This window comes from Amblyomma maculatum, chromosome 2 (genome assembly GCF_055883805.1).
Source record: "Amblyomma maculatum isolate TAMU_Amacu chromosome 2, ASM5588380v1, whole genome shotgun sequence".
Taxonomy (NCBI): Eukaryota; Metazoa; Arthropoda; class Arachnida; order Ixodida; family Ixodidae; genus Amblyomma; species Amblyomma maculatum.
Window position 1 is genome coordinate 209,845,177 of NC_139345.1, and position 9,771 is coordinate 209,854,947.

The 9,771-nt window shown below is 43.6% G+C and overlaps 1 long non-coding RNA gene across 1 annotated transcript in view; it reads right to left on the reverse strand.

Annotated features, from left to right (window-relative positions):
- The window catches only part of LOC146201203 (uncharacterized), a 72,396-nt gene that overhangs the window by 11,120 nt on the left and 51,505 nt on the right, over positions 1-9,771 (reverse strand). The window contains exon 2 of the long non-coding RNA XR_014705294.1: positions 8,436-9,440. This is a non-coding gene — a long non-coding RNA (uncharacterized LOC146201203). The remainder of the gene's footprint in view (positions 1-8,435; positions 9,441-9,771) is intronic.

Here is a 9,771-nt window from a genome sequence, read left to right on the forward strand (position 1 = left end):
TCAACATCCAACATGGCTTTAGGATTTTCGATAGTTTTTGAGTTAGTGACCTTATTTCGTTCTCTTGCTTCCATGTCAGATGGGGCTGGCCACGTTGACATGATTTTCCTCAATTTCAATGAGCCGTTTGACCTTATACTAAATAATAACGAACCGAGAAACTGTATCTGACCATAACTTGAATTTCTTCTTGCTTGGGTATTAAATTACTTAAGATAGCGTGAGCATTCTGGTATGTATCCAGCACAAGTTTCGGTTTCGCTTTTCATACAACCAGTGCTATCATCATTAGCATTTTTCTCTCGAGCTCACAGCTCACAATTTCTGTCATAAATAAAGAGTTTACCCTGAGCTGCTGTTTGCGCCTGTTCGTTACTTCAATACGAATACCGGACACCACAAAATGGCGAAGATGGGACCTCCACGAGGCTTAACAAAGCTGTCATCCCCGACGCGTTTTCTCTTCCGCACACAGAAGAGATGAACATACACCGCAGAGTCGCGACCTAACAACTTTTATCACGCACGATGTGTTCTTTCGATTCAAAAGAGTATGTTTTTGTCTGGCCTCTGCTCCTGCGGCTTTCAAAAGAATGATGCAGCTATTGTTGGACTGCAGGAGTGTGCTCTTTTACATTGAAGACATAATCATCTGGGGGAGGACAAGTGAGAAGCACAAAGAAAATGTGAAACATGTACTTCTATGTATAAGCGCTTCAGAATTGAAGCTAAATGATAAATGTCTTTTCCCTGTTCCTAAGCTGAAGTTTTTGGGACATGTCATTTGTGGGAAAGGTTTGTGGCCATTTAATTTCAAAGTACACGCTGTTGTGAAAGTGTCTGACCCTCATGACCTCCGAACGTTGCGTTCTTTCTTGGACATTGTGGGGTGCTACTCCCGTTTTATTCCCCGATTTGCTGATGTGGTCGAACCGTTAAGAAAGCTTTTGAGGTCAAATCAAAAGTTTGGCATGAGGAAGCTCAACGCAGTTTTGATGTCATCAAAAGCTCTTCATCAGCTAGTTCCGTCATACACATGTTCAATCCAAATTTAGATGTAATCGTCACCAATAATGCTTCGTGAAAATGTTTGGGTGCTGTGCTTCAGCAACGCGATGGTTAAGGAATGAGCACCGTTGCATTTGCATCGGGAACCTTGACCGCGGCGGATGAAATTCCGTGGATGAACAAGAGGCCTTGGTATGTCTGTTTGCATGCGAGCATTGGAATATCTACCTTTGGGGAAGAAGGCTTGTATTGGGCACTGTTGTGACCGTGCATGGTCCACGCTTGAGCGCACTATTGTGCGCCTGTGGGCATGGTATTGATATGTGCTGTTTGTGCAAGGGCTCTAAGTGAACGTGTTCACATGAATCGTTTTGTGTGAGCATGCTTAGCTTTGTCGTGACCCTACAACTGCCAAGTTGGCCCTGTCAAGAGAACGTCAAGAAAAATACAAAGAAACGTCGCCCTGTGAGAAATAGCCGGAAGTGCTTTTGTTCAACTATTCACCCTTCCCGTCGAGAGGCGCTATTGTCAAGTCAGGAATGCCTATTGTCCATGGTTGCTGTACAGCCTATGGTTGCTGTACAGCCTATGGTTGCTGTACAGCCTATGGTTGCTGTACAGCCACTATACCTATATATCTTCCAGCACTTTCACGTACGGCTCATGTATCCCCTGATTTCGCAAGGCCTGCATCACCGCCGAAGTTACGACTGAGTCAAATGCTTTTTCGTAATCAATGAATGCTATGTATAAGAGCTTATTATATTCCGAATATTTTTCTATCACCTGGTTGATAGATGGATATGATCGATAGTAGAGTATCGTTTCCGAAAACCTGCTTGCTTCTTTGCTTGATTGCAGTCTAAGGTTGTTCTGATTCTATTAGTGATTACCGTAGTAAATACCTTGTACGTAACGACACTAAGCTGATTGGTCTGTAATTTTTAAGGTCCTTAGAGTCCCCTTTCTTGTGAATTAGGATAGTGTTTGCATTCTTCCATTGTTCCGGCACCGTCGATGACTCCCGGCACTACGTATACAGGGTGGCCAGTTTTTATAGCACAATATCTTCCCCGTATTTTAACAAATCTGTAGTTATCCTCTCCAGCTGATTTCCCCCTTTTCATAGTTTCTAATGCTTTCTTGACTTCGTCCTTCGTCACTGGTGGAATGTCTGACCGTATTTCCCTACCGCCAATCACATTACAGTCTTGACTACTTTGGCTGCTGCAGAGATCTGTATAGAACTCCTCGGCTACTTTGACTATATATCCATATTCGTGATGACGTTGCCCGCCTTGTCCCTTATCGCATACATCTGGTTTTTGCCTATGCCCAATTTCTTTACCCCTTTAAGGCTTCCAACGTTATTTCTAGCATGCTCAATTTTCTCCATGTTATACTTCCTTAAATCGCGCCACCTTGAGCTTATTGATTAGCTTTGATATCTCGGCCAATTCTATCTGGTCTGTTGGATTTGAAGCTTTCATACTCTGGCATTCCTTAATAAAATCTTTCGTCTCCTTAGACAGCTTACTGGTATCCTCTCTAACTATCCTACCACCTACTTCGACAGAGCGCTGTGTAATGATATCCCTGAAATTATTGTTCATTGCTTCTAGGGTAATGTCGCCATCCACAGTTAGAGCTGAATATCTATTCTGTAGCGAGATCCTGAACTCTTCTGCCCTCCCCTTCACCGCTACTTTTATGATGGGTTTCTTTCTTACTAATCTGTTGCGTTTCTTCTTCAGATTTAGGCTAATTTGGGACCTCACCAACCTGTGGCCACTGCATCGCACTTTCCCGATTACCTCTACATCTTGCATAATGGCAGGAGTTGAACACAGAATCAAGTCAATTTCATTTATACTCTCCTCGTTAGGACTTCTGCATTTCCAGTTCTTCAATTTGCTGAAGAAGGTATCAATGATTCCTAAGTTACTGCGCTCTGCAAACTCAACTAGTAACTCCCCCCTGCTATTCCTAGAACCAATGCCATAGTCACCTAGTGCCTGGTCTCCTGCCGGCTTTTTCCTTACCTTGGCATTGAAGTCACCCATTAGTGCAGTATACTGCGTCTTTACTTTTTGCGTTGCCGATTCTACCTCTTCGTAGAAGCTTTCAACTGCCTGGTTATCACAACTACATGTGGGTGCGTAGGCCTGTGCAACTTTCAGTTTATAGCCCTTATTAAGCCTAATTACTATGCCTGTCACCTTCTCATTTATGCTATAGAATTCATCTATATTGCCCGCTATATACTTATTGGTTATGACTAGCAGCTTACCGGTATCGCTCAAGAGGAAAGTATACAACAGTTGCATCTTACCTGTACTCACATATGGGGCTGAAACGTGGAGGCTAACCAAGAGAGTTCTACTTAAGTTGAGGACAACCCAGAGGGCTATGGAACGAAAAATGGTAGGGGTAACATTATGAGATAGGAAGCGTGCAGAGTGGGTCAGAGAAATAACTCAGGTTACCGACATTCTAGTGGAAATTAAGAAGAAGAAATGGGCATAAGCAGGACACGTAGTGCGAAGAGAGGATAACCGATGGTCGCTTAGGGTAGCAAACGGGATTCCAAGGGAAGGAAAGCGTAGCAGGGGGCGGCAGAAAGTTAGGTGGGCGGATGAGGTAAAGAAATTCGCAGGGGTAAAGTGGATGCAGCTAGCACAGAACCGGGTGAAGTGGAGAAATATGGGAGAGGCCTTCGCCCGGCATTGGGTATAGTCAGTCTGATGATGATGAAGATGATGATGATATACTTATTGACAAGGAAACCTACTCCTAGTTCTCGCCTCTCCGCTAAAACTCGATAGCATAGTACATGCCCATCCTTCAGCACAGTATATGCCTCATTCGGCCTCTTAACCTCACTAAGCCTTATGACATCCCTTTTCATACCCTCTAGTTCCTGTTACAGCACTGCTAAACTAGCTTCACTAGCTAGGGTTCTAGCGTTAAACTTTGCCAGGGTAAGTTTCCAATTGCAGCCTGTTCAGCGGAGCCAGAAATTCTTAGCACCCCCTGCTGCGTTACAGGTCTGACCGCCGCCGTGGTCAGTTGTTCCGCAGCCGCTGGTGACTGAGGGCCGGGGTTTTATGGAACTAATCATGAGAGGTTGCAGCCAATTACTGCACCAGGGTGGCCAACTCCTGTTCTGGTGAGGGAGTGCGTTTCCGGAGGTGTTCACCGGCATCAGGTCGCACCCCAAACCTGTTTATGGTTTGCCTAGTGGTTACTTTTGCATGGTTTCTCGTTGAGTTTTACGTGTTTCGTTCTTTTTTATGGCCTTCACCAGTGCGCAATCTCTTTTAGGTGATGTGTTGACCCGGTGAAATCTGAACATCGAGAGTAGGCTAATGCGTTTAAGACGAGTGTTTTCGCGTAGTATGTACGGGACCGTTAGTGTTAAGACGGCAGGAAAAAGAAGGTACCGCACAAAATCTGGAGAGCCAGAAACTTGCGTGTCGAGGATCGTCATCTGCACCGAAAAACCCTGAGGGAATGTGCTTAAAAAGAAAGGCAATAAACAAGGAAACGCAGAGGTGCTCTAAACAGTGTTAGACTGAAGAAGTGGTGTGCCGATAATTCCGTCCTCTCCGTTTCTGAAAACATGCATTCCACCCGCGCATTTATTTTCAGTGCTCCTAACGCGCACTGTGTTATCCCCTGTGTTGTTGTAAATAATATTTTACGCTATTAAACGCGTAGTCGGCTATCAATGCCGCTTTTAAAACGAAAGACTAACATCAGCAAACATTTATTTTCAGTGCTCCTAACGCGCACTGTGTTATCCCCTGTGCTGTTGTAAATAATATTTTACGCTATTAAACGCGTAGTCGGCTATCAATGCCGCTTTTAAAACGAAAGACTAACATCAGGAAACATTTATTTTCAGTGCTACTAACGCGCACTGTGTTATCCCCTGTGCTGTTGTAAATAATATTTTACGTTATTAAACGCGTAGTCGGCTATCAATGCCGCTTTTAAAACGAAAGACTAACATCAGGAAACATTTATTTTCAGTGCTCCTAACGCGCACTGTGTTATCCCCTGTGCCGTTGTAAATAATATTTTACGCTATTAAACGCGTAGTCGGCTATCAATGCCGCTTTTAAAACGAAAGACTAACATCAGGAAACATTTATTTTCAGTGCTCCTAACGCGCACTGTGTTATCCCCTGTGCTGTTGTAAATAATATTTTACGCTATTAAACGCGTAGTCGGCTATCAATGCCGCTTTTAAAACGAAAGACTAACATCAGGAAACATTTATTTTCAGTGCTCCTAACGCGCACTGTGTTATCCCCTGTGCTGTTGTAAATAATATTTTACGTTATTAAACGCGTAGTCGGCTATCAATGCCGCTTTTAAAACGAAAGACTAACATCAGGAAACATTTATTTTCAGTGCTCCTAACGCGCACTGTGTTATCCCCTGTGCTGTTGTAAATAATATTTTACGCTATTAAACGCGTAGTCGGCTATCAATGCCGCTTTTAAAACGAAAGACTAACATCAGGAAACATTTATTTTCAGTGCTCCTAACGCGCACTGTGTTATCCCCTGTGCCGTTGTAAATAATATTTTACGCTATTAAACGCGTAGTCGGCTATCAATGCCGCTTTTAAAACGAAAGACTAACATCAGGAAACATTTATTTTCAGTGCTCCTAACGCGCACTGTGTTATCCCCTGTGCTGTTGTAAATAATATTTTACGTTATTAAACGCGTAGTCGGCTATCAATGCCGCTTTTAAAACGAAAGACTAACATCAGGAAACATTTATTTTCAGTGCTCCTAACGCGCACTGTGTTATCCCCTGTGCTGTTGTAAATAATATTTTACGTTATTAAACGCGTAGTCGGCTATCAATGCCGCTTTTAAAACGAAATACTAACATCAGGAAACACAGCAATGCTTGGAAATTACTAGTAGGAATCATCGCCGTGTCGCTTGCTTTGTGTATTTTACGTGGGTATGCACGCGAGGTTAGATAACTCATTGACCAATATTCGTAACTTTATTCATTTACAGATTTCTCGCATTTTACCTGTTTACATAGTGTCAGTAAAAGGTGTATCGCGATAACATATACTTCTACTGTACATTTTCCAGCTGTTGTCAGGATTCGGCAGTCTCTGCTGTGTGCCCTGGTGAGACAATTGCAGCATACGCGCAAGAGGTCCGGACCAATATCCCGAATTTCACGAGTCGATAGGTTATAGCTTTCACTTTCAGCTAGCCATTTCATTTGATTAAATGTGCACATCAGGTATTTCTACAACGATATAATTATTTAACATAAAAAAACGTGTTAATAGGCATGAAATGAATGTCCCAATTGTTTCCTGAGATATTAATATCAGTACATATTTTCACATTCCAACAAATTGACCATCTGAGAATATTGCAAGCTAAGCTTTATTGGTTTCTATTTACCGTCCCAAAGAGATGCAGGCTTTAAAGACGCGCATAATAGGGGAACCTTCTTATATTTACACTGTTGAGCATTCTGGCTATGTATTTAACGAGTGCTAGTTACGTTGTGATTGTATAATGAATACAAGGCACTTTGTAACATGAGTCAATGTTTTCCAGCTTATTTCGGGCTTATAGAATATTTGTGATTAGGAACCCTTCAAACATTATGAAAAAGGTGATGCAGAGGATGAAAGACGTAATCGTCTGCTGGAATTTGCTGCCAAGGTCGTATACAAAAACATGATTGTATGGGAAGGGTGCTCATTTACGCTAAAAGCAATGTGTCTGTGGCGTAATACCCAACTACTTGAAGTACATTTGTTTGAAATCTGTGTTTAAAATAAAATACAGGGTATTGTGATTGAGCCGCGAATATATTTTGACCATAGTGTATGTCTATTTTCTTATGTATCATTGTCCGTGCTATGTACATCTGCATGTAATGCTACATTTGTCTACTTATGTATTGTTTCTTGCCTTGTGTAATTTCATTTTACTTTTTTATAATGTACACGTGGGCTGATGTATCCTACGTTCTGTCTCTCTTCCTGGTTGCTTTCGTGCAGAAAACTGTGACAGAATTGCATCTGTTTTGTAATTGTATGAAACAAAATAAATGTTCATTTCACAGAGCTCCTGGCATCTTTCCTGCAATACTGCTGTTTAGCAAAGGCTTTGACGCAGCTGCGTTGATGTCCAGTAAGCAGTAATTGTGACCTAATTTTATATTTCATTGCTGAAAATAAATAGAAAAATAATACCACACCGTACAGAATAGAAAGTGCCAACAGGGCGCGGCAGTACGGCAAGCGCTTGCTAGCATTCAAACCGCGCGCCGTGTCGCAGCGCTTTTCCGCATTCAAACTTTGCGCCTTCAACGAAAGCGGATGTGCGTCAAGCATCAGCCACTTGGTGCGCTAAAGTCAATTGGGCCGCTGGGCCCCATGGAAGTGTCCGCTCTTTACCCTACTCCTTTCTCTATGATTTAACGGCCTCAGTCGTCATGGGTGATTCAGGCGAGACGCCTCGTGTCTGCGCCTCAGAGATTGCGAAGACGACAGGCCGAATCCGATCATCGAGCGGACGTAGCTTGCCAAGACGCAGCCGCACAGAGGCGGAGAGGCGGGTCGCCGATTTTGTTACTTGGGGTTATCAGGGTTAAATATTTGCCTATTTGTAATAATGTTGTTTATTACCTCAAGGAATAACGGGCGTGAAGAAAAAAACAAGGGTCATTAAATAAATGAGAAAAGGTTAATCGATCGACTGAAGTCGAGGCGGGAACTGAAATGAGGCCCTTGCTTTCGCTCTGCGAAATGTTCTGTCTTCTCAAAAGCTGCCTATTCCTCTGCACCTGAAGACAGCAAGAGCTTTCTGCCTTTGTTCATTATCCAGCATCCAATGTGAGACATGTTCTGATGTCTACATATAAATCCACGCGAAGCTTCCTGTTGCTTTTATCTCACTTGCTGTGGGAACGTGCATTTGAATGAAAACTTACCAAGCTGTCCTTAATTTTTCCCTGATAACAATGTGGGGAATTTCTGGGATATTTTGTGATATTTTTATAGTTCACCACTTATGCGCCCGATCGTCGCCTTAGTCGCGTCTCCGATAGTCTCGTTGCCGGTGTATAGGAGCGAAAGACAATGACCAGCCACCAGAGAGTCACTTGCCGAAGAGAATTTCTCAGACAAAGATAGAACCACGAGCTTTGTGCCCTTCGCTCGTGGCTCTTCTTCCTGCTCTGCTGAGAAATTGTCTATTCGCCCCCGGGGAAAAAAAAGGGTGCTTTGTAACTGCACATGCATACATAAGAGAATCTTCCAAATATATTGCATAAGCGATTAAATGTTTGAGCTCAAATTTCGCAATTTCTCAAGGAAGTATCGTAGTTGTTTAAATTTGTTTTGTAAAAAAAAGCGATATTCTTACCAGAACCAACACTTGTCTCGCCACGGAAGTCCTCTTGGACAGTAGATGGAGTGAATGTGCGGGTTTTGGAAGTTGCAGTGCTTGCATGCAACTGTGCTTGCGACAAAGGGTTTGGCGGAGCAATGCGGTTTTTCACAGGTTCTCCACGGACGTCCTTAGTGGTAGCGCTTCTCCGTGATGTGGATATTGTGCCAGAGGCCAACTTCTGTATTGCCGTCCTTGAAACTCCTTCCTTGTCATTGCGTGTAATTCCTCCACTTGCTTCAGCCATTGAATCGAAGAGAACGTCGCCTCTCCCGACTTGAGTGACTGTTTCCTCCTCTTCAGAATGCTTCAAGGGGCTATTCGACATTGGCCCCTTTCGAACTATCAGCCCCGGAAAGATGGACAGGATTCTGTCCGGCAGTTTTTCTGAAAGCTTTTGCGCACACTTTTTGCGCGTTGATTTAAAATTGGTAGGAGTGCGAGAGAACGGAAAAACACGTTGCGATGCTCTCCCTGTTGGTCGCACTTCGAAAGAAGCACTGTTGCCCTGTCGTGGGTTCTGTAGCGTCCGGGGTAGCGCACTTGTAATCCCTTTTCTTTGTGCGATTGAAACACGAACAGTGTTGTCACGCGAGCCACTAGTCACGTAAGCTGGAGGCTTTAGTACTTCCAGCGTTTTGTCCCTATGCGCCTGGTTACTATTGATGACTGGACGAGAGCGTTTGTGGTAGCAGCTGATGCACGTTGAAGGAGGTTTCACCATGTCTTTGTGGGGCACATTGGAGGGTTTATGCGGAAGCTTCTGTAAAACACTTTTACGGCCATTGTGTCCGAACCACCTTCTTAGGGCGACACCGTTCTTCGCGTTGCGGGATTGGGTGTCTCCTCTCTCGGTGTCCGCAGTTTTTCCTTTCCAACTTAGAAGAAGTGGAGACCATGGGCTGGAAACGGATGAGCTTACTGACCGGCGGGTATACCTTGGTCCTCTGGCTTCAAGAGGTAGATGTCCTCGGGTTACACCTGCCAAAAAAAAAGGTAACCTTGTTTATAACAAAATTAACCCTGAATTTATGCTGCGGCTTGAAAAAGCTCTCCGACAGGATTATGGGAGAAAATGTAACTTCTATGCTTCCCCCTTAACCCTTCCTTTCCCAGCATCCACGCTTTTCCCATGAGGCATATGCAAATCCCTGATCGGAAGTAAAACTCGAAGCTAAAATGCCATCAGATATCGCAGTCATGCCGCTCCATGCAGGCTGTGAAGCACTATATTTACGAGTTATTTTGCACTCCATTTCTTGTGTATGACAAGCACCGTGGTCTTAATTTGTTGTAACGTATATGAGCTGTA